Source organism: Schistocerca cancellata, chromosome 3 (assembly GCF_023864275.1).
Source record: "Schistocerca cancellata isolate TAMUIC-IGC-003103 chromosome 3, iqSchCanc2.1, whole genome shotgun sequence".
Taxonomy (NCBI): Eukaryota; Metazoa; Arthropoda; class Insecta; order Orthoptera; family Acrididae; genus Schistocerca; species Schistocerca cancellata.
Genome location: NC_064628.1, coordinates 70,883,747 through 70,909,521, shown reverse-complemented (window position 1 = coordinate 70,909,521; position 25,775 = coordinate 70,883,747).

Genomic DNA, 25,775 nt, shown 5'->3' with positions numbered 1-25,775 from the left:
TTCTGCTGTAACATGCTTTGTACACTGCCATAGATTTTGTTTTTTCCACCATGACTTTGAGGTCTGTGTCAGGTTTTAAACTGACATTAAAACGTTCTCATCCACAAAGCATGTCTTCTCACAGAAAACAAGACACCGCACAATGTACATCATGTTGTTGCTACTGCTAGCACAACATACACACAGACACTCATATACGCACACACACTGGATGATTTTAAATGAAAGACAGTTACGACATATGGAACCTAGAAGTGTTTTGCGGCGTTGTGGAGCGTTTCTAAACTGCTGTCCAGAGGTGACTGACAGCCCCTAGATTTAACCTCATCTGTGACAGTGATGGAATAGCTGATAGCTCAGAGTTCTGTTTCGTTTCATTTATCATATTGTAGTCATGCACTCAATCATTCTTTCAGTGGTAGTCATCTCCGGAAGGTGTTGTCCCTCCACCAAGACTCTTTCTCCATCTCAAACAAGCGATCTCAGTTAATCAAAAAAATGGTTCAAATGGTTCTGAGCACTATGGGACTCAACTGCTGTGGTCATAACTGCCCTATAACTTAGAACTACTTAAACCTAACTAACCTAAGGACACCACACAACACCCAGCCATCACGAGGCAGAGAAAATCCCTGACCCCGCCGGGAATCGAACCCGGGAACCCGGGCGTGGGAAGCGAGAACGCTACCGCACGACCACGAGATGCGGGCTATCTCAGTTAATCATTATGCGGTAATCAACAGCATACCAGTGAATGTATGGGATGGAGACGACACCACCAATCAAATCTAATAAGAAGCGTTACAGTTATAGTGGGAACAATTTTAGTAATTTTCAGTAATTTCAACACCGACCAATGATGAGACATTTAAAGTAGTAAATGAGGTTTGCTATTTGGGGAGCAAAATAGCTGAAGATGGTCGAAGTAGGGAGGGCACTACGTAGACTGGCTAAGGCAAGGAGAGCGTTTCTGAAGATGAGTAATTTATTAACATCGAGTATCTGGGAGTATTTTCTGAAAGTAGTCATATGGAGTGTAGCCATATATGGAAGCGAAACATGGACGATAAACAGTGTAGACAAGAAGAGAACAGGTCTCGAAGTGTGGTGCTACAGAAAAATGGTGCAGATTAGATGGGTAGATCACATAACTAATGAGGAGGTACTGAATAGAATTGGGGAGAAGAGGAATTTGTGGCACAACTTGGCTAGAAGAAGGGATCGGTTGGTAGGGCATGTTCTGAGGCATCAAGGGATCACAAATTTGCTATTGGGGGGAAGCGTGGAGGGTGAAATTGTAGAGGGAGACCAAGAGATGAATACACTGAGCAGATTCGGAGATGAAGAGGTTTGCACAGGGTACAGTAGCATGGAGACCTACATCAAACCAGTCTCTGGACTGAAGACGACAACAACAAAAACAAGAACCATTTATCTGGAGCAGTATTCATTTCAGTTTTGCTTATTCTAACACATCGCCAATGACTATTTTTTTGTTGAACATGTGCACACAGATAATGGCCTAATGCGGCCCTATATTCTGTCGTGTCAGGTTGCATAATCATATAGTTATACCATGTATCACACCCTCTCTGATATATGAAAACACATAACTTATCGAAAAATATGATTCATTCTCCTTCCTTCGATTGTTTCCTATTGTGAAGCAAATGGGTTGACTGCAGAACAACCCACACATGTATATCGAACTGTTCGTCATCACACTATGGCGACAGTGATGCTCGCCGAAATGTCGTGCCTATTGAACACAGAAAACCGGCAGAACATCCATGGGCTATTAAGTCAACAAATGTATTGAGGATAGCTAAAGGATCAATTGGTTGCCTAGTTCGTTTTCACTCAGTCAAGGACTTCGTCATTGTCTCAAATTCGAGGCCTACGAGAAAGACAGGCCGCGGCGCGTACGTCACGAAGGTAGTCCTGCGCTCGCTCGCTCAAATCAGCAGACAAACTATGTTTCTACACTTGTTAACTCGTAACTAAGCGTGTCCCTACAAACGAAAACTGAATCTTCTACTGGAATCCGCTATTATGGAACCTTACTGTTATTAGTCCTATAATGATGGGAAGTCCATGGGCCTACTTATAATTTGTTGCGCCTGTACTGGTGTACAATAAAATAAAATCATCCTAAAATGATAATCAGTTGCATAAGGCACCACTTCCAGCACGTAATGAGTACCGGTACTGCTAAGCAGAAGAGACTAAACAAGTCGTTGTACAATTTATATCGAGTATTGATCTTAAATTTTGCTGTAGTATTGTTAATCAGTAAGACTTCATAATAGCAGATTCTTGTGGAAGATGCAATTCTCGTTAGTACTTACACGCCCAGCTGCGAGTTAACAGCTTTAGAAACGCATTTTGTCTGCTGAGCTGAGCGAGCGAGCGAATTCAGGACTACCTTCGTGACGTACGCGCCGCGGCCTGTCTTTCTCGTGGGCCTCGCTCAAATTAGTGTCTCACTCTTTCTTCTGCCTATGTGCGCCTGAGCTTTGTACTTTAATTATTTTTTCTAGAATCTCTTGACTTCGCCGACCTCAATTCGAAATATCTGCCTTCGTAGCGGTGGCTCCTAACGCTGGTTATTTCTGTGACTCTCGATGCAAAGTTAGTTGGATACACTATGGTGAAAGATGTTTTATCATCTGTGTTGCACTGGCGAGGAGAGACGGGGAAGAATGCAGACTGTGCAGCGATGTCTAGCGTTACAGAACAGACCACTATGCAGCGTCTCGTGGGTCTAGGACATGTGGCAGACCATCGGGTATTACAGCTCGGCTTGGTACTCTTGAAGAGAAGTAACTGCACACTTTCACTCATACTCACACTTCCGTTTTCATACTCATCCATACCAACGCATTACAAAAATGCACATTTACTTAATATTGTCAATCATCCCAGACAACCACACGCTTAACAAAAAGTCTTGGAGACAAAAGTTTGAGGCAATAATCAGAGTCTGTAAGTGGATCAAAATATTGTGAAGCACTAAGGAACAAATTTTTGTTTTGGAAGACGTCATCTCCGCCTTTCACTTTTAACCTTATTCAAAGAATCTGTTATCACAATTTTAGGCTTCAGTTATTTTCAAACGGACTAGAAGAAAAGTTTGGTGCTTGAGCGCATGGAAAATTTTTAAAAGATATTTGTGCTCCGCTCGAAAACGGCTCAATGGCCAAAATTGCGATATTGTATTTTAAGAATAAACAAAGTAATTATGAATATCAAACACGAAAATTAAAAAGAACAAACCTACATTAAAATACAGAGTATCCATAAAGTCTATTTACAACTTCAAAATTTTATTATAACGGCAGTTGTTGAAATATTTTAACAACATTTCTTTTATTGTAATCGGTGTTTATAAAAGTTTTTTTGACAGTGTTTAATAGACCTCTATATGGGCGCCTTTAGTTGCACGAAGCACATCAAGACGGTACTCGATTTCTTGCCATGTTCGCTGTAGCATAGCGTCATCAATGGTGGCAATGGCATTACGAATCCTTTGTTTCTAGTTTTAGTTATGTCATGTTCCGTAAGTCAGCAATGTCCCGTATCTGTGTTTCATACACGATATCTTTTACATACCCCCATAAAAAAGTCCAAGGGAGTGATATCCGGCGAACGCGGTGGCCAAGGAATTGGCCCATCCCTCCCAATCCATCTGCCTCGAAATGTTTCATTGAGGAACCGACGAACATGCAGTCCCCAATGTGGTGGTGCACCATCTTGCTGGAAAACGATAGTTGGTTGTAAGACAATCACTTGTGGTGCTACATATTCGGTCAGAAGGTCGAAGCAAACATGTGCAGTAATTGTTGACTCGTTGAAGAAAAGTGGACCAATTATTCGGTTGCACATGATTCCACACAACACATTCACTTTTGGACTATCCCGGTGAAGCTCCCTGTCACATGGGGGTGTTCAGATCCCCAGATTCTCACATTACGTTTGTTTAATGTCCCAGAAACATGGAAAGTTGCCTCGTTAGTGAAACAAACTCGCTTGAGGAATGCTTCATCCACTGAAAGGCGTTCCAGCACGATGAGTAGAAACTCTGTCCATTTTGGCTTGTCATTTAGCTCAAGTGTCTTTAAGAACTGCACTTTGTAAGCGTACAACAGTAAGTTCATGTGGAGGACCTTATGCACAGTTGAACATGGTAGTTGCAACTGTCTGGCAGCAGTGCGGATGGACTTCGTAGGTGAACAACTGAAGACGTTTAAAATCCGATCGATGTTTTCCTAGGATGCTCTTGGTCGCCCGCTCCTTCCTTTATCCAACACTGTCCCTATCTCCATAAATTTTTTGTGCCATGCACGGATTGGAGGGCTCGATGGTGGATCTGTTCCGTACTTCGTTCTGAAGTTCCGTTGAGTCTGAACATCCGATTTTGTCTCAATAAACCAGGACACACTTTGTGCCTTCTCTTGAGGAGGTGCCATTTTATAGAGGTTCAGTTTCTTCCATCAACAGAGTATCTGAAACACAAAATTTTAGTATATATAAAAACTTTAGTAAGCAGTGATTACAATAAAAGAAATTTTGTTAAAATATTTCAACAACTGCCGTTGTAATGAAATTTTGAAGTTGTAAAGGGACTTTATGGACACCCTGTATATTATTAAATTTCTGGACTGAGCAGTGAACTTCTGAAGACAACCATACAGTTCATCACATTCGTACAAGCTCACGAGCCTTTGTGTCTGACACAAACAATATCAGTGTAGTGAGCATTAACAACAAAAGAAAGCATTTCTGCAAAAGATTACCGGTGATTGACTACTCAAGTTCATAAGAAACGAGTACGTTTACAAAGGGAATAAAGAGCTTAGTGAGTTACCCTTGTAGTTTTTCGTAACCAAACAAATTCAGAAAGGACATCAAACTAATCTCAAGAATTACGTAGACCGGGGAATACAAACGGAAAAAATGGTGGGAACTGCTTGGTAGGAGTCATTTGATGTATCTTAATCGACAACCTCGTGGGAGAGGGGAAGCAACAGCACAAAGATATGTGTGATGTTTGCTCTTGATGTGTGGAAATGTCTTGAAAAGATCTTTCTGTAGCGAAGAACGAGGAACTGCGGTGATGATAAATTGTAAGGAAAACCTGCCATTACTCCTGACATGTTCCAATTCCGACCGAGTAATTCGGCTGCTGGTTACCGTTGTGATTCTCAGCACAGAACTGCGGTTAGCTCGCAACGGTAAGACGCTTCGTGAATAACGAAAGACAGTAAACCACTGGTGATGTGTGTAACGTGAACCTGTCCGCTTACATTCTATGGGCGTCTGTGCTGGTCGTTACGAAAGAACGCGAGTATGCAGGGCGTGCAGCTGAAGCTAAACGAGTAGTGAAGACATTTCTGTCAAGTGCCCGTGGCAATGTCCAAACGTGACGTCTGCCATCGAGACATGAATCCCAATACTACTCAATGGGTGTTCGAACACAACAGCTCCACAATTCTAAATGTGTAATTGTGATGCTGAAGGCGCGCCATTAACAGTGAATTAATCAGTAACTGAGCAATGTACTGTCGTTACTCAAATTAATGCCAATTCTAATGTATGCAACTGCAATAGCAGACAATGTTCAATCGAGTTTCTCAAGACTAAATTTTAATTCAACGAAGCATGAAAACATATATAATTTTTGTTTGAGACATAGTCATTACATTATCCATTACGCTTTTCGACTGGTAGCCATTATACTATTGTAATCAGAAGTAATCACAAGTTTGAAGCTGTTTTATACGGGGAATTCGATTATTTAAAGAATCGGGGTTTAATAATTACTTACTATCTGGAAAGAAGCGGAGTGGAGTTAAGAAACACCTACATCCCATAGAGGTGAGAATGAGAAGGGGATGACACTGAAGCACAACTCAGGAAAACCTAGAGCAATTTCAACGAAACTTGTTAGACTAATGGCTTATTTTCTTGTATAAAAATACTAAAGGAATGAGGTCCCCCACTGCCACTGGATGTGAGGGTGTGGATGAGAAAGGATGATGTAAACTTGTTGGAGAATTGGTACCCATTTCCTATATTTGATTGACTTGAAATACTTTTAAAAGTGCGAAGTGCGATTTGTGTCTCATTTGTACTGTTCAGTGCGTCAACCAGGTCGCGGGAATTAGTACTGCAGTGAGCCAATTATTTTGTCAACCTGTTTCAGGACCTAACATCTAGCCACATGGCTGAATACCACGCGTACATTTAACATCCTCTCTAGACTCGTATGGTCTAAAACAGCGAAGAATCAAATATTTATGTGTGTAATATTCCTATATGTTAGATACACATATATTTAACATCTGGCCCTAAGCATATGGATCGATTTCAACCAAACTAGGTACACATATTATTGGAAAGGAATACTATGGCGATAAAAAACCACCAAGGTCCAATTGGGTTGGTGGTGGCGGCAATAAACGGGTAACGGACGGAGAAGGTGAACGGAGAGAGGGGTGATGAGGTGATGGACAAACAGAGAAGGAGAATCAGGAGATAGAGGGGGGAAAATATGGGCAGAGAGAGGAGGAGTAGGAGATGGACAGAGAGAGGGTGAAGGAGAAGTTGGACAGAGAGAAGCGGGATGGAAAGAGACAGGGAGGAGGAGGTGAACAGAGAGAGGTGGGAGGAGGTGTAGGACTAATAGAAGATTGGAAATAATTGAAACATCCCCTTAGAAAAATTATGAATGACTGTGTTGGTAAACTTCTACGTTATTTGACTTTCAAACAGCTGAGCAAAACTCAACATACTCAAACAGTTTTCTCTTTATTTATTCTGATCATCACTAAACTGACACACTATATTTTTAGCGCAACGCAATCCCTACAAAAGAATGGCCCTGACTAACAATAATCTATACCTTTCATGGATTACTTACCTCACAAAAGTCTTCGTTACTCGAACTACTGCAATACAGCGAGTGCCAATACTGCCAGCTAAATAGAAGATTGTAACTACTGAATGCACTAACTACTGATAGGCATAGTTAGCAAATGAAAGATTTTGATATAGAACAAACAGTGTATTTACCTTAATAATGTTCTAAAGTCATCTTATATATCTATCAATTCATGACAACCATCTTTCCAAATTTCCTTTTTCTGACGGACACACGTCCAGATCATCCGCTTATAGTCACCTCTCAAAACTCTTGCATCTCTCTGCACATCCACCACTGCTGGCGGCTTACCTCCAACTGCCCAATGCTACGTGCTGTTCACATCGAACTGCCCAACACTACTCTAGCGAATATTCCACCAATGCCAACCAGCCACAGACTGCACACTGCGCAGTCAGTGATTTTCATACAGAGCGCTACGTGGCGTTACCAACATAAAAACCTAAAGAGCCTACTTACAAAACAAATACCCGGACAACTCCTCCAGTCTCAGCTAGCATAAAATTAAATATGGTCCACACCCGTGGATCAGTATATGGTACATGTGATGTACGTAAGATGCAGTGTCATTGCCATAACTGTATATAGTTTCTCCTCCCATGCCTAGTGCATCCTCTGTGTGTGACTTCAAAACATGAAAACAATTGGCTTAAGAATATTACAGTTCTTCATATCTTTGCCACTATTGTGAAGTGGAAGCTATGTGGACACTATAAAACTGTATATTAAGCTGGCAGAGCTGTTCTAGGCGCTTCAGTCTGGAACCGCGCGACCGCAACGGTCGCAGGTTCGAATCCTGCCTCGGTCATGGACGTGTGTGATGTTCTTAGGTTAGTTAGGTTTAAGTAGTTCTAAGTTCTAGGGGACTGATGACCTCAGATTTTAAGTCCCGTAGTGCTCAGAGCCATTTGAACCATTTTTTGTATATTAAGCAAGATATTCATCAACAGAATAGAGAATGCATCATAAAATAACTTACATAAAAAATAAAAAACAAAATTAAATTAACGTGACAATGGATATCATGATTTTTCATACTGGTACAGAGTATCTTCTTTTTATTGTGCCTTTGTCCAGCATTTTCGCAGGGTCGTGTAACATCCACGTGATAAATTTTTGCCTACAGTGCGACGGGAGGAAATTATGCCTCTAGCAGTTATAAACATTGTCTATTCGACATATGAAAAAATAGTGAATTAATTATTTATATAATCTTCTATGATGTGATTGGACATATCGATGTTTATCACACAAAGACAATGATAATTGTAAATTCCTTTTATGATCTGCGTTTGTCTTCCTTTATTTTTACCGTTTGTTGAATGGCTTTTGTAGGTTCAGCACGCAAGACGCATATCAAACTGAGGTCTGTTAAGAAATTGTAATTATTTGTTAATTATTACTTGAAAATAGAGTTCATTATTGTTATAAACATGAGTGAATAATTATTTGTAATTGTAATTCCTCTTTCAGTAAGCATTAACTGTGTTAATTATTTCTTTCCGCTGCAAGGAACGCAGACATTGATGATAGCGATTTGTATCGCGTTTTTGTCTGTGTTTTCCTTAGAAACAAATCAAATGTTTGCTTGATGAAGTCTACATAGTGCACAATACGAAAGTAGAGTTTCTGTAAAGATCAATAAGCATTTAAAATACTTATTTGCTCTAACAATAGAAAGTCTCTATCAATTGTCTGCCGCCATCTTAACATTTGTCTCAGCGGCAAATTCAAATTACGCAACTCTGCAGACATAAATGCCGAACGTAATACAAATGTGTAAAAATAAATGTGCACCGGTGGTCCCGAACTCATTTGAATGAAAGTAATTCGAATCAGATTGGTTCTTTAAAAACAGTGCTCATAGCCCGATCCTTATAAGAAACTTTTCTAGCTGATGTATGGAGCCGAAATTAATTACGCACGAGTTGCGAAGAATATTGTTTCAGGTAACATACGTCAGTGTTGTGCGCGGCTGATACTCGGTGGTTTTAATGATAATTTTGCTGAAGATAACTGTGATTTAGTGACACTTATACAACTTACAGACAACACTTTAACACGACGTTAACTTGGAGTTCTTTAGCAAATTGATCAAATCTGTAGCCGGGAGAAAAATTATTTAGTAATTACTCAATGTAAGAAAATAAGATTATCATTTCGATTTACAAATTAATTAAATATCACACCACTGAATAACCCAGCGAACGCCACAGTCGACATGGTTGCGGTCGGATTTGGCATGGTTAATTGAAGAGGTGGCCGAATGCCCTTCCTGTCACCACCTCGTTTGAAGACAACACAAACACCTAGTCCCTGAGCGGAGAAAATCTCCGACCCAGCCGGGAATCGAATCCCCTTGGCATGACAGCCCGTAGCACTGACCACTTTTTTCTTTTTTGTGACCTCATTTTGTTCTATATTGTTCGTCTTTTCGGGGCGGACGTCGGATGACACTCATTCAGGTTGTACGTTGATCCGTTCACTCAGTTTTCTTATTGTACAGGGTGGCTAACCATCTGACCGAACACGCTGAGCTATTGTGCCGGCGACCACTCAGCTACCGGGGCGGAAAAACAGAATTTAGACGTCAACACAAGTAGAACCAGAACAGCGCGCGTAAGTAAGAGGGCATACAGTAGAATGTTATCTAGACCATTGGTGGCACTCTTTCTCCGGCAGCAGAATGTTTACATAGCTGGTCATCTGACTGGTTCAAATGGCTCTGAGCACTATGCGACTCAACTTCTGACGTCATCAGTCCCCTAGAACTTAGAACTAATTAAACCTAACTAACCTAAGGACATCACACACATCCATGCCCGAGGCAGTATTCGAACCTGCGACCGTAGCGGTCACGCGGTTGCAGACTGAGGCGCCTTTAACCGCACGGCCACACCGGCCGGCGGTGATCTGACTGCCGGCGTCGAAGCCGCTAGGAGAGAGCCGCACGACAGCTCATTGCGGCCGCTAGGAGCGTTTCTGGTGGAGCAGGACTTTCAGGGTGCAAGTAGGCCGTGACATAGGTAGCTGTTAAATTGTAATAATAATATTCCAACAGCCATTATTTTTATAGCTCTTTACTTAGGCTACCTGTTCCGGCTCCTCAGTAGAGTTATCTTGAGGGCCTGACCGACAAAAAGCATCCCGTCGTACCTTTATATAACACGGAACCTGTATCTGCGCCTGGTTTCTGTAGAGGACTTCACGAGCAATGCGTGCCCTTGACACATGTAACAAGAGCGTACGTTTGTCTTGAAGTCTTCTACGGAAAGCAGGCGCGTACTCATGTATGACGGGATGCTTTTTCTCGGTCACATTACAAGTGCTGAAGATGACTTTATATAGAAGTCGGAACTGATAGCCTAAATAAAAAGCTGTTGAATTGTTATCGTTACAATTCATCAACCAGACGCAGTCCCACACTTCATAACTACAAGGTGGAGTTACGTTTAATAGTTAGGAGATTCTGGTTGTGTTGTTGTGGTCTTCAGTCCAGAGACTGGTTTGATGATGATGATGTTTGGTTTCTGGAGCGCTCAACTGCGCGGTTATCAGCAACCGTACAGAGTCCCAACCTTTACTCAGTCCAAACTCGCCACGTTTATGAATGAGGATGAAACGATGAGGACCACGCAAACACCCAGTCATCTCGAGAGGCTGGTTTGAAGCGGCTCTCCATGCTACTCTTCGTGTGCAAGCCTCTTGATCTCCCAGTACTTACTGCAACCTACATCCTTCTGAATCTACTTAGTGTAATCATATCTTGGTCAGCCTCTACGATTGTTACCCTCCACGCTTCTCTCCAGTACCAAATTGGTGGTTACTGGACGCCTCAGAACGCGTCCTACGAGGTGCATTCAAGTTCTAAGGCCTCCGATTTTTTTTCTAATTAACTACTCACCCGAAATCGATGAAACTGGCGTTGCTTCTCGACGTAATCGCCCTGCAGACGCACACATTTTTCACAACGCTGACGCCATGATTCCACGGCAGCGGCGAAGGCTTCTTTAGGAGTCTGTTTTGACCACTGTAAAATCGCTGAGGCAATAGCAGCACAGCTTGTGAATGTGCGGCCACGGAGAGTGTCTTTCATTGTTGGAAAAAGCCAAAAGTCACTAGGAGCCAGGTCAGGTGACTAGGGAGCATGAGGAATCACTTCAAAGTGGTTATCACGAAGAAACTGTTGCGTAACGTTAGCTCGATGTGCGGGTGCGTTGTCTTGGTGAAACAGCACACGCCCTTCCCGGCCGTTTTTGTTGCAGTGCAGGAAGGAATTTGTTCTTCAAAACATTTTCGTAGGATGCACCTGTTACCGTAGTGCCCTTTGGAACGCAATGGGTAAGGATTACGCCCTCGATGTCCCAGAACATGGACACCATCATTTTTTCAGCACTGGCGGTTACCCGAAATTTTTTTGGTGGCGGTGAATCTGTGTGCTCACATTGAGCTGACTGGCGCTTTGTTTCTGAATTGAAAAATGGCATCCACGTCTCATCCATTGTCACAACCGACGAAAAGAAAGTCCCATTCATGCTGTCATCGCGCGTCAACAGTGCTTGGCAACATGCCACACGGGCAGCCGTGTGGTCGTCCGTCAGTATTCGTGGCACCCACCAGGATGACACTTTTCGCATTTTCAGGTCGTCATGCAGGATTGTGTGCACAGAACCCACAGAAATGCCAACTCTGGAGGCGATCTGTTCAACAGTCATTCGGCGATCCCCCAAAACAATTCTCTCCACTTTCTCGATCATGTCGTCAGACCGGCTTGTGCAAGCCCGAGGATGTTTCAGTTTGTTGTCACACGATGTTCTGCCTTCATTAAACTGTCGCACCCACGAACGCACTTTCGACACATCCATAACTCCATCACCACATGTCTCCTTCAACTGTCGATGAATTTCAATTGGTTTCACACCACGCAAATTCAGAAAAGGAATGATTGCACGCTGTTCAAGTAAGGAAAACGTCGCCATTTTAAGTACTTAAAACAGTTCTCATTCTCGCCGCTGGCGGTAAAATTCCATCTGCCGTACGGTGCTGCCATCTCTGGGACGTATTGACAATGAACGCGGCCTCATTTTAAAACAATGCGCATGTTTCTATCTCTTTCCAGTGCGGAGAAAACAAATAGGAGGCCTTAGAACTTGAATGCACCTCGTACTAACCGATACCTTCCTCTAGTCAAGTTGTACGACAAATTCGTCTTCTCCTCAATTCTATTCAGGACCTCCCCATTAGTTAGTGATCTACCCATCTCATCTTCAGCATTCTTCTGCAGCGTCACATTTCGAAAGGTTCTGTTCTCTTCTTGTCTAAACTATTTATCGTCCATGTTTTTGTACTTTCAACATTGCAACCCAGTCAGCAATCGTGATAATCTAATATATAAGAAACTATCAGCCTTGATTGTGGTAATGAAAGCAACCTTTACCTAGCTTTCAGTCCAAATAATTGAGCCTTCTTCAGAAGATATACCTGAATCTATAATTTGTCTAGGATGGGATGGTCTAGTGGTACCGCATTTTTAAAATGTGACTACGCTTATTCAGGCTGTTTTAGTTTTTATTTCTAGACCATGCCCTCTCAGACAAATTATAGATTCAGGTATATCTTCTGAAGAAGGCTTAATTATTTGGGCTGAAACCTAGATAAAGGTTGGTTTCATTACCGCAATCGACGTTGATAGTTTCTTATATATTATTTATCGTCCATGTTTCACTTCCATACACGGCTACACTCCATACAAATACTTTCAGAAAATATATACTAAGATGGTATCTGTTCTTTCGGACATGTCTGAAAGAACAGATACCACCGGTGACTATGCAGCTCGTTATAATGAAATTACAATGAAATGAACACCCTTAGCTTCTTGCAAGCCTTGACATACGTCAACGGGGACAGATGAAAATGTGTGCCCCGACCGTGACTCGAACCCGGGATCTCCTGGTTACATGGCAGGCGCTCTATCCCTCTGAGTCACCGAGGGCACATAGGATAGCGCGACTGCAGGGATTTATCTCTGGCACGCCTCCCGTGAAACCCACATTCTCAACGTATTGTCCCGCACTACATTCGTAGTGCCCCCGCCTATTATACTCATTACTCGCGGCGCGTTGCCGATTCCCGTAAGAGTTCGGGCTCTGTTTGTGCTTCGCACAGAAGAAGAACATGGTCAAGTGGCCGGTGAGCTTTAACTATATATATATACTAAGATGGTATCTGTTCTTTCGGACATGTCCGAAAGATCAGATAACATCGGTGACCATCGGCAACGCGCCGCGGGTAATGAGTACAATGGGCAGGGGCACTACGAATGTAGTGCGGGACAATACGTTGAGAATGTGGGTTTCGCGGGAGGCGTGCCACAGATAAATCCTTGCAGTCGCACTACCCTATGTGTCCTCGATGGCTCAGAGGGATAGAGCGTCTGCCATGTATGCAGGAAATCCCGGGTTCGAGTCCCGGTCGGGGCACACATTTTCATCTGTCCCCGCTGACGTATGTCAAGGCCTGTAAGAAGCTAAGGGTGTTATGAGGACTTCCTGACACTTAAATCCATACTCTATGTTAACAAATTTCTCTTCTTCAGAAACGCTTGTACGGATGCAAATTTCGCTGGGCGTAGTTTTCATGCATTCACGTACATCAGGGTGTGGTAGGGGTGGAAGAGAGGGGTACAGCTCGGGGTGGAGAGGGAGAAGAAGGAACGTCCACATAAAGTGAAAAAGAATTCAGGTCTCTGGTGCTAATCAGAGTTGTAAAGGAGCAACACCGACTCAAAGGAAGGCCTCGGCGCTTGTTGGTGACGTCACGTGAGCTAGGCACGGCGAACGCCAGGTCTGTTGCAGGCAGAAACGCCTGGGCGTGCTTATCACTATTATTTTTGGACAGTCATTCAAGTAACTATATTTACTTGATCCATTTTGTTATCGAAACTTACCCCAACCCCCTTACAATTAACTCGTTTGTTTTATTTATTTATTTATTTCCGTTTGACATCGTTACTGGAAATGTGAACTAATTTACATGTGTAAATGTCCAACTGTTGCCAGTCATTAGATTACAGTCGTTTTCAACGAAAGGAATTCTAAACAGGAAACAAAATAGCTTCATACATCGAAAATACTGCTGAGCTTAAACTTTTTTAAACATGCGCATTAGAAAAGGTAAATATTCCCCTCTTGCAACTGAAAGGAGAAACTTTACAAGATAAAAAAAAATTATTTGATAAAACAAGTACCTCTCTTTTGCCTCTTCTTCTGTCCCCCACCCCCTTCCCCAACGTGTACAATCACAAGATATTTCATTAACATTCAGTGCTCCTCACCCCATAGTCAACCAAGATATCTAAAGAAGAGCACCAATATGTTCACAGTTTCTTGTAAAAGCAACCCAGTACAAACGTAACTTCCTCAGATTTACAAATAAGGTAAAGAAGCACGAATTCTGTTCCTGCTGGACCATGAAGTTGTTTTTGTATGTCAATCCTTAAAACAGGTGGAAATTTAAGTTCAGGAGTACACTATTTGTTAAGAAGTGTAATGAATTGCACAATTAATTGATTGCAGAAATCTCTCAGAACAATTTGTGTTGGTCAGCTACCGCCAGTAGTTTCACATTTTCCTGTGTCAGAGAGGGAGACACCACCATTATGAGTATGCCTGCAACAGACCTGGCGTTCGCCGTGCCTAGCTGACGTGACGTCACGAACAAGCGCCGAGGCCTTCCTTTGAGTCGGTGTTGAAAGGAGCCACTGTGACTGATGAACAGTGTCGAGATGTGTTGCAGTCACCGGTAAATACCGGACGGAACGAATCTCATTAGACAACTGGGTAGGCGTACTCGTGTGGGAGCGGGAGCAAAACCGCAACAGGCCAGCAATCAGCCCGCAATCCCGTATTGAAATCGCAGCCCCCTGCCGCGCTCCTTAGCGGGCGAGCCGGCCGCGCGCTGCAAAAACGCCCCGCCGCAGCGGAGCGGCCGTCTGCGGGCGCCCACGCCGCTTCCCACGAGGGCGCGCCGTGCAGCGCCGGGCTACCTGCTGGCGGCGCCGCGCCGCCCTGGACAGCCCTCGCGCGCGTCACATTCCTGGCGGCAGCTCGTCCGTCAGCGTGGCCGCTGCCACGCAATTACCTGATAAACTCCGCGCATCGCACCGGTGTCACGTTGCCCGCAGCTCGTTACGTCGCCTCCCTCGCGCGCGCCCCCGAGACCACCCCTACCCTGATTCGCTGCCCGGGAGGAAATCCTCGTGACAGGGTGTCAGACAAATATAACACTCGCGCATTACGTGTGGTCAGCACCGTCACGCGCCTTGGCCGTAGAAAACGACTCTCCAGACCTCCAGTGGAGCATACATTATGCGGCGAAAAGTCTCCGCGCAGCCACAGTCGACGCTGTGGGTGTATGAAACGTCCCCTTAGAAAAATTATAAATGACGGTGCTTAGAAACTGACACAATATTTTTAGCGAAAAGCAATCTGACTTTCAAAAATCCCTACAAAAGAAGGGCACTGACTAACAATAACCTATACCTTTCATAAATCTCTTACCTCACAATAGTGTTCGTTACTCGTACTACTGCAATACAGCGAGCGCCAATGTTGTTGTTGTGGTCTTCAGTCCTGAGACTGGTTTGGTGCAGCTCTCCATGCTACTCTATCCTGTGCAAGCTTCTTCATCTCCCAGTACTTACTGCAACCTACATCCTTCTAAATCTGCTTAGTGTATTCATCTCTTGGTCTCCCTCTACGATTTTTACCCTCCTCGCTGCCGTCCAATGCTAAATTTGTGATCCCTTGATGCCTCAGAACATGCCCTACCAACCGATCCCTTCTTCTTGTCTAGTTGTGCCACATACTCCTCCCCAATTCTATTCAATACCTCCTCATTAGTTACGTGATCTACCCATCTAATCTTCAGCATTCTTCTGTAGCATCACATTTCGACAGCTTCTATTCTCTTCTTGTCCAACCTATTTATCGTCCATGTTTCACATCCATACATGACTCCACTCCCTACAAATACTTTCAGAAACGATTTCCTGACACTTAAATCAATACTCGATGTTAACAAATTTCTCTTCTTCAGAAACGCTTTCCTTGGCATTGACAGTCTACATTTTATATCCTCTCTACTTAGACCATCATAAGTTATTTTGCTCCCCAAATAGCAAAACTCCTTTACTACTTTAAGTGTCTCATTTTCTAATCTAATTCGCTCAGCATCACCCGACTTAATTCGACTACATTCCATTATCCTCGTTTTGCTTTTGCTGATGTCCATCTTATATCCTCCTTTCAAGACACTGTCCATTCCGTTCAACTGATCTTCCAATTCCTTTGCTGTATCTGACAGAGTTACAATGTCATCGGCGAACCTCAAAGTTTTTATTTCTTCTCCATGGACTTTAATATTTACTTCGAATTTTTCTTTTGTTTCCTTTATTGCTTGCTCAATATACAGATTGAATAACATTGGGGAGAGGCTACAACCATGCCTTACTCCCTTCCCGACCACTGCCTCTCTTTCATGTCCCTCGATTCTTATAACTGCCATCTGGTTACTGTACAAATTGTAAATAGCCTTTCGCTCCCTGTATTTTACCCCTGCCACCTTCAGAATTTGGAAGAGAGTATTCCAGTCAACATTATCAAAAGCTTTCTCTAAGTCTACAAATGCTAGAAACGTAGGTTTGCCTTTCCTTAATGTATTTTCTAAGATAAGTCGTAGGGTCAGTATTGCCTCACGTGTTCCAATATTTCTACATAATCCAAACTGATCTTCCCCGATGTCGGCTTCTACCAGTTTTTCCATTCGTCTGTAAAGAATTCGCGTTAGTAATTTGCAGCCGTGGCTTATGAAACTGATAGTTCGTAATTTTCACATCTGTTAACACCTGCTTTCTTTAGGATTGGAATTATTATATTCTTCTTGAAGTCTGAGGGTATTTCGCCTGTCTCTTACATCTTGCTCACCAGATGGTAGAGTTTTGTCAGGGCATGCTCTCCCAAGGCTGTTAGTAGTTCCAATGGAATGTTGTCTACTCCCGGGGCCTTGTTTCGACATTCCCCATACTACAGCGAAACATTTCGTTGACATAGCTGACACCGTCTGACAGGACCCAGCTCTCCGTCGATTCGAGCGATTTCTGAGAGAGGTGGTGATTAACGGCGAAGTTTATAGCCGCCCTTTCTCAATGTGGGAGGTGCATTGGCACTCTCGGTAGCACGTGATATGTCACCAGATCACCACAGATTCTTTAAAACATGATGTTGCACCTCAATGAAACTCTCAAAAGAGAAATCCTCAATCTATTTAATTTCATTTTTGAAACATGATAATTCACCTAAATTTTGAATGAAATTGTCATCAACTCTCTCCTCAAACTTAGAAAAGATTGTACACGCCCGCGTATTGAGGTGACAAAAGTCGTGGGACAGAGATAGTACATATACACATGGAGGTACGAGGGCCATTTGAAAAGTCTGTGCAAAGTCCAAGAGATGGCAGCACCAGCGCGTATCGAAGTCACGCTTAATTAGTAGCATCTTTCGAAAGAACGCACACCAAGTTTCAGCCATATTGGTCTATTTCTTTGCGTTTGGCATTCGTGTGAATCAAGGAAGTCGAGTGACTAAAAACTGGACGAAAAAGAATTTCGTGTGGTGATTAAACATTACTTTATGAAAGGCAAAATGCCTCAGGAAACTAAAGAGAAGCTTTATAAACATTACGGTGGATCTGCACCTTCGATTACAACAGTTTATAAGTGGTTTCAAAATTTTCGGAGTGGCCATATGGGAACAAGTGATGCTGGACGCCCTGCGGAGGTTACGACTCAAGAAATCATTGTTAAAATCCATGATATGGTGATGGATGACAGAAGAGTTAAGATGCGTGAGATAGCTAATGCTGTGGGCATCTCGAATGAGTGAGTACACAGTATTTCACACAAACATTTGGACATGAGAAAGCTATCTGCAAGATGGGTTCCGCGATTGCTCACGCTTGACTAAAAACAGAATCGTGTGAAGTGTTGCAAGAATGGTTTGCAGCTGTTCAGGAAGAGTCCGCAGGACTTTAATCGTCGTTTCGTCACTGTGGATGAAACATGGATACATTACTATACTCCTGAAACCAAACAACAATCTAAACAATGGGTTACCAAGGGAGAATCTGCTCAAAAAAAGGCGAAAACTATTCCTTCGGCCGGAAAGGTTATGGCGACTGTCTTTTGGGATTCGCAAGGGATAATCCTCATCGACTATCTGAAAAAGTGTAAAACTATTACAGGGGTATATTATTCATCGTTATTGGACCGTTTGAAACCGAGCTGCAAGAAAAACGCCGGCGACTGGACCGCAAAAAAGTCCTTTTTCATCACGACAATGCACCAGCACACACCTCAGCAGTTGAGGTCGCAAAATTAATGGAAATGGAATTCCAACTCGTTTTACATTCCCCCTATTCTCTAGACTTGGCTCACTCAGACTACTATTTGTTCCCCAATTTGAAGAAGTAGCTGGCGGGACAAAGAGTTTATTCAAACGAGGAGGTGATTACAGCAACTAATAGCTATTTTGCTGAGTTGAACAATTCCTATTATTCGGAAGGGATCAAGAAATTAGTACAGCATTGCACGAAGCGTATAAGTCTAAAAGCAGACTATGTCGAAAAATAGAAAAGGTTTACCCCAAACACGTAAGTAGTTTTTTATTTTTGCACAGACTTTTCAAACGCCCCTCGTAGTATCGCGTAAAAAAGGTATAAAAGGGCAGTGCATTGGCGGAGCTGTAATGTGTTCTCATTGATTCATACGAAAAGGTTTTCTGCGTGATTATGGCAGCACGACGATTTTTAACGGACTTTGAAAGCGGAATGGTAGTTGAAGCTAGACGCATGGGGCATTTCATTTCGGAAATGGTTAGGGAATTCAGTATTCCGAGATCCACAGTGTCAAGAATGTGCCGAGAATCCCTAATTTCAGGCGTTACCTCTCGTCACGGACAACGCAGTTGCCGACAGCCTTCACTTAACGACCAAGAGCAGCGGCGTTCGTGTAGACTTGTCAGTGCCATCAGACAAGCAACACTGCGTGAAATAACCGCAGAAACCTATGTGGGTCGTACGATGAGAGTACCCCTTAGGACAGTGCGGTGAAATTTGGCGTTAATGGACTGTGGCAGCAGACGACCGATGCTACCTTGCTGACAGCACAACAACACTTGCAGCGCGTCTCCTGGGTTCGTGACTATAGAGATTGGACCGCGTACGATTGGAAAACAGTGATTTGGTCAGATGAGTCCCTATTTCAGTTGGTAAGAGCTGGTAGTAGGGATCGAGTGTGGTGCAGATTCCACGAAGCTACGACCCAGGTTGTCAACAAGCTACTGTGCAAGCTGGTGGTGGCTTCATAATGGTGTGGGCTGTATTTATACGGAATGGACTAGGTCCTCTGGTCATTGATTGGAAATGGTTACGTTCGGCTACTTGGAGACCATTTGCATTCATAGACGTCAGATTCCCAAACAACGACTGAAATTTTATGGATGACAATATGCCATATCACTGGGCCACAAATGTTTGCGATTAGTTTGAAAAACATTCCTGACAGTTCGAGCGAATGATCTGGCCACCCAGATCGCCCTAAATGAAGCCCTCCAACATGTATGGGACATAATCGAGAGGTCAGTTCGTGCACCGGCAACACTTTCGCAGTTATGGACGTCAATAGAGGCAGCATGACTCAATATTAATGCAGGGAACTTCGAGCGATTTGTCGAGTCCACGTCTCGTCAAGTTGGGCAGAAGAAGATCGGACCCGATATTAGAAGGTATCCCATGACAATGGTCACCTCATTGTAGTACTGTCCTCACCAGCTGTGTGAGGAAGTCACTGAAACGCATGATCAACTGCCTTGTTTGGATCTTACAATTCAGGCAGTTCCTTGCTCGTTTTCAGTGCTCACGAGTGAATCCAGAATTGTTGAACGAGTTTCAGTGGCGCTTTATGTGGGAACACCTTTTTAGTAACAGCACAAGCGTTATTGATATTGGATGCCTGTGGACTGCTCCTTATCCGTGGACCGTGTCTTCACTTTCTGCTCTTCTTCCGGTCCCCCAGAAACTACACGACAGTTGCTACTGACCGTTAAGACGCTAGAGAAATGGACGCACAATTTTGTACTTAAAATCTGTGCGTATTCTTTTCAACCGTCCCAGAAGTGTTTTTAATCTTCAGAAAAGTAAAATGAAGGGCACCGTTTTAAATTTTGAAGATTCGGTGTGGTTTATGGGCCTCACGATTGATGAAAATTTGTCTGCCACACTTGATCTCAAAGCACTATATTTTAGGGCTCTCAGTATTTGAAAATTGTTACCCACCACCAGACGCTTCGGAGCGGAGAGAACTCGTCTGCTCCAATTTTATAGAACCTTTGCACGATACCGCATGGACTACTGTTGTACAGTGTGTGGATCTGCTCGGCATTCATACTCAAGATTCTCGACACGGTTCAGCATGAGGGAATCGCGCTGCCCACATGGGATTCTAGGACCAACTCTATTCTCAGCATTTGCGCTTAGCCTGTCGAGTCATTTCTTAAAATCAAGCCGCAGTTCCTCATTAATTATGTTCCCGATCGCAGTCACCTTTGCATAATATAGTCGCGCGTCCACCCATACATCAACTTTTTAATAAGTATGTTAGAGCAACAAGGCACTATGGGATTTGAGCAAAGAGCTACTTTTTAGACATTAATGTAGCAAATATTAATATTTTACGCTGAAGCTAAATCAAATCTATGCCTTGGCTTCTTAAGAGGTCCAGAATTTCTTTAGATACTAAGAATCTGGAAAAAGGACAGCACATCTTTCATAGTTTTTAAGACTTTCTTTAACAATATTTTATACATGCGCCGCAATTTTCTTTCAGTTTACACTAATGAGCACGTTCAGGGGAACTCCCTTGACTGCTTAGTCATTTCTGCCGACTAATTCTTCAGGACTCGCCTAACAAATGATCGACAGGGTACATTACAGAACTAAATGCAGCCTTGAAGGCACTAGAGCGGTGATGCCTGAGTGAGGAAAAGATTTCCTCATGTGCTCCGATTCCCTTAGTGCCCTACAGGCGATTTCACAGATGTTCCCATCAGAGAAAATGCTTCACACTTTTTGGAAAGAAATTTCTTTTGAAGCCAAGTTCGTTATATATTAAAGAGGGTTGTCCAATAAGTAATGCAACACTTTTCTTTTTGAAACCAGGTTGGTTTCATTCAGGTTTCGGGTACACCATACTATTCTACATCTACATTTATACTCCACAATCCACCCAACGGTGTGTGGTGGAGGGCACTTTACGTGCCACTATCATTACGTCCCTTTCCTGTTCCAGTCGCGTATGGTTCGCGGGAAGAACGACTGCCAGAAAGCCTTCGTGTGTGCTCGACTCTCTCTAATTTTACATTCATGATCTCCTCAGGAGGTATAAGTAGGGGGAAGCAATATATTCGATACCTCATGCAGAAACGCACCCTCTCGAAACTTGGACAGCAAGCTACACCGCGATGCAGAGCGCCTCTCTTGCACAGTCCGCCACTTGAGTTTGCTAAAAATCTCCGTAACGCTATCACGCTTACCAAATAACCCTTTGACGAAACGCGCGGCTCTTCTTTGGATCCTCTCTATCTCCTCTGTCAACCCGAAATGGTACGGATCCCACAATGATGAGCAATACTCAAGTATAGGTCGGACGAGTGTTTTGTAAGCGACCTCCTTTGTTGATGGACTACATTTTCTAAGGACTCTCCCAATGAATCTGAACATGGCACCCGCCTTGCCAACAATTAATTTTATATGATCATTCCATTTCAAATCGTTCCGTACACATACTCCCAGATATTTTACAGAAGTAATTGCTACCAGTGTTTGTTCCGCTATCATATAACCATACAATAAAGGATCCTTCTTTCTACGTATTCGCAATACATTACATTTGTCTATGTTAAGGGTTAGTTGCCACTCTCTGCCACTTCCTATGCGCTGCAGATCTTCCTGCATTTCGCCGCAATTTTCTAATGCTGCAACTTCTTTGTATGCTACAGCATCATCCGCGAAAAGCCGCATGGAACTTCCGACACTATCTACTAGGTCATTTGGGATACAAAACCGTGTCTTTCACCATAATCTCCGTTCAACGCGGCCGCTTTACGCCACGTTACAGGGAGGGCCTGTATGCCCGCATGGAGCCACTCTACTGGTCTACTTCTGGGCCAACGTCTTGCTGTGTCAACAACCTCTCCATCACACACGTACTGCTTCCTCGGTCTGCATCTTTCGTGGTCTTCGGTTTGGCACTGAGAACCTATCAGGTTTACACATTTGAGTACCCCAACAGTAGATCGAGTGTCAACACTACCAACAGAGACGTCCAACATAGCAGCGAGGTGTTTGATTATGATACATCGATCACCTCAAATGAGAGTGGCCGCACGTCACAACAAAGCAGGAGTCACATAGCGTGCGGCCTGCCAGCACGCCGGAATTCAAATAGGTTTGTGTGAACTTGTTGGGATGATTTCAGAGCCGCGCCCAACGATTCACTGTACTTTTGATCTCTGCCAGGTCTCCACAGACATTCCGCAAGTGTATATTAATATCTGTGATGCTCTGGTTTTCCACCAGAACAAACTCAGTGACAGCTCTCATGCTTGGAACGCTTCAGTCTGGAACCGTGTGGCCGCTACGGCCGCAGGTTCGAATCCTGCCTCGGGCATGGGTGTGTGTGATGTCCTTAGGTTAGTTAGGTTTAAGTAGTTCTAAGTTCTAGGGGACTGATGACCACAGATGTTAAGTCCCATAGTGCTCAGAGCCATTTGAACCATTTTAACCCATCTCTGCTTGGAACACACCTCCGTTACAGATGCGCTTTTGAAGGCTACGTATAGTGCTGCCATGTATCAGAACTTCTTGAAACTATAAAGGCTGAATCGGAAATATACCACGATGTCCCTCAAGAAAAGTACGCATTTTTCAGCCGGAACTGGAGGAGAAAGAAGTGTGTGGCATTAGTTATTGAACTCCCCTTGTCTTTATTTCAGAGCTCTGCCCTGAGCAACAAGTCTGTTCAGTTCCTACCCTGATGTTGTCAGTTTACGACATCATTTTATACTTATTGTCACTTAGCTACCACTAACCTACTCCATGCCCATTTGTTTTGACAAAATGAATCATGGCGAATAGTTGGTCACTTTGCTTCAGTGTCGCCCCTGGTTTGCCTCTCTATGGTATTCAATCTCTTTGCTCTAGACCAGTGGTGGCCAAGGTTTCGGCTCACGCGACGTGCCCGGACCTGACGCGTAAGGGTTTCCGTCGTCTGCATCCTAATCAAAGCCATCTCATTGCCGTGAGACCGCGACCCTTCCTCCCACAAGGCAACTTCACTAACTTGTCGTCATATCTTAAGGCGAAAGAAGCGCAGGTGTAAGATGTCGGCGCCACCAGTCGACCCAGCGTGAAAATTTGGACGATAATTCTGACAATACACGGTTACGCATTTTAAACTTTTGCATGCACCGTTTATTTGCCACTCTTACCCTTTCGCTCCGTCCCCCCCCCCCGCCCCCTTCCCCCTTCCATCAGCGGACTACTTCCGGAGCGCGAAGTAGGCCTAACAGCCAGAGCTCTCTTATTCATGGGATGTTGAAGACCGGGGAAGAGGAGGGGGAAGGTGGACCTGTCTGTCGAATGTAGTTTCAAATCTTGATCGAGAACATACATTATTTTACGCGAAAAATAGTAATATGAGTAACTACGAGGGTGAGCCAAATGAAAACCTTAAATTTGTAATAACAACTCGAAATTTCGCACCGTTATCCTGTAAGTTGGTAAGTGTGCTACATTCAGCGTGCAGAATGGCCTGTAGGCGGCAGCTCAGTGCAGATGCACACATATCGTCATGGTATCAGTATAAGTATGACCGCCCCAGTTGCGACTTGACACCTCCCATAAACTCGATCCTCCTCACCCGCTTGTCTCCCCGATCCTCTCCCCACCCCGCCCGCTGCCGCGCCTGTATTCCCACGTCCCACCCGGTCTCCATCTCTCCACCCTCCTTACCCTCTCCCAAGATGGCTTCCGCCAGCTCCCCCTCCCTGATGATGTCCTCCTCCCCTCCATCTACCCCTCCTACCAACTTTGATCCTCCCTCCCTCTTCCTGTATCTGTTCCTTTGGGCACCCTCCATCCCTCCTCCCCTTCTCCCCACCCCTCCCCCAGGCCTCCCCTCCCCTGTCGTTCTACTCCTCCTCCCATCTCCTCAGCCATTGGCATCTTTGTTCTCCCCTCTCCACCCTCTCCACCCCCCCTCACCCTTCTTCTCCTCTTGGCAGGTCCTCGGACTCGCACACGCTACGTGGACTTTCGCGCGCCGGAGATCATCGCCATCAGTGTCTCGTGTGTGTGACGTCGTTTTGTGTTTTTAGTGTCTGCCGTCACGCTTCTACGTTCACTTGTGCCGTCGGATTCATCAGTGTTATGTGCGCCGTGTCAACGTGTTTTCAGTGTCGTTATCATCGAGTGTGAACGGCTCCGTGTTTTTTGTGTATCTGTGACCACTATTTTTTTTTGCCCGTCACTCTGTTCATTTTAATTCTCCGTTCTTGTACTGTTATTGTCACCACTATGGCTGAAGAGCGGCGTAGCGTGCCGCTGCTAGCCTACCTGATTGTTCAGGTGTTAAAATAACAATAAAGAAAAAAAATTGCGACTTGCACCCTACATCTCCTTTCCCAAGGTGGCTTCCATCAACTCCCCCTCCCGGATGATGTCCTCTCTCCCTCCATTTATCCCTCCTATCAACTCTGATCCTCACTCCCACTCCTTTCCTCTGTCCTTTCCCTGGGCTCCCTCTTCCCCCTTTCTGTCCTGTTTTCTCCCCACTAAACCTCTCCCTACCTCCCTTCTCCCCCCCCCCTGAGTCCTTTTGTATTCCCCTCCTCTGCCTACCTCACACCCTGTCGCGTCGGCCCAGCGCCCCCTACCCCTCTTATGGGTCCTCATCCTCCATCAGGTCCTTTCCCGGCTCCCTCCCCCCCTTCGCTTTTACTCTCCTTTCCCCCCTTTATTATTTTCCCATCATCTGTCCAGTTTCCCCCCACCTGCTCTCGGCTGTGGTATGTCACATTTGCCAACTTTTTAGTGCAGTGTTCCAGTGGCTGTTCAGTGTTGTTCGTCTTTCTCGTGTTGCGAAGAGAAACCATGCTGTCGCTAGGTGTGAATTTTATGTCTTTTGCGAACAGACACCAGACTGTCGCCGTGTTTTTTAATTGTCTGTCTATTGTTTTACCTGTCTGCTTCGTATGTATTTTATTAGCCTCATCATCCCTCTGTTCTTTGTTTTAAGTTCCACGATTTCTTTTCGCCATGTTACTCTTTAAGTCTCCGATTTTATCGCCTGTTTTTCTTATTTATTCTCTTCATCTTTCTAACAAAGTCTGTAGGCTGAAGAGCGGCATACAAAGCTGCTGCCAGCCCGCCCCCTTCCGGGGGAATTGAAATTCAATAAAGCAAAAAAAATTGCGACTTGGGAAGAACAGCGTTCTGTTATTCGGTTTTTGCGTAGTGAAGGTGTGAAACCTATTGAAATTCATCGACGAATGAAGGTTCAGTACGGTGATGCATGTTTACCACAGCAGCAAGTCTACGAATGGAGTAGGAAGTTCGCAAATGGTGTGACCAGTGGAAGATGCTCCTCGTCCCGGTCAGGTACAACGAGTTGTGACTCCACAGAACATTGCAACAGTTGAAGCCATAGTGAAGG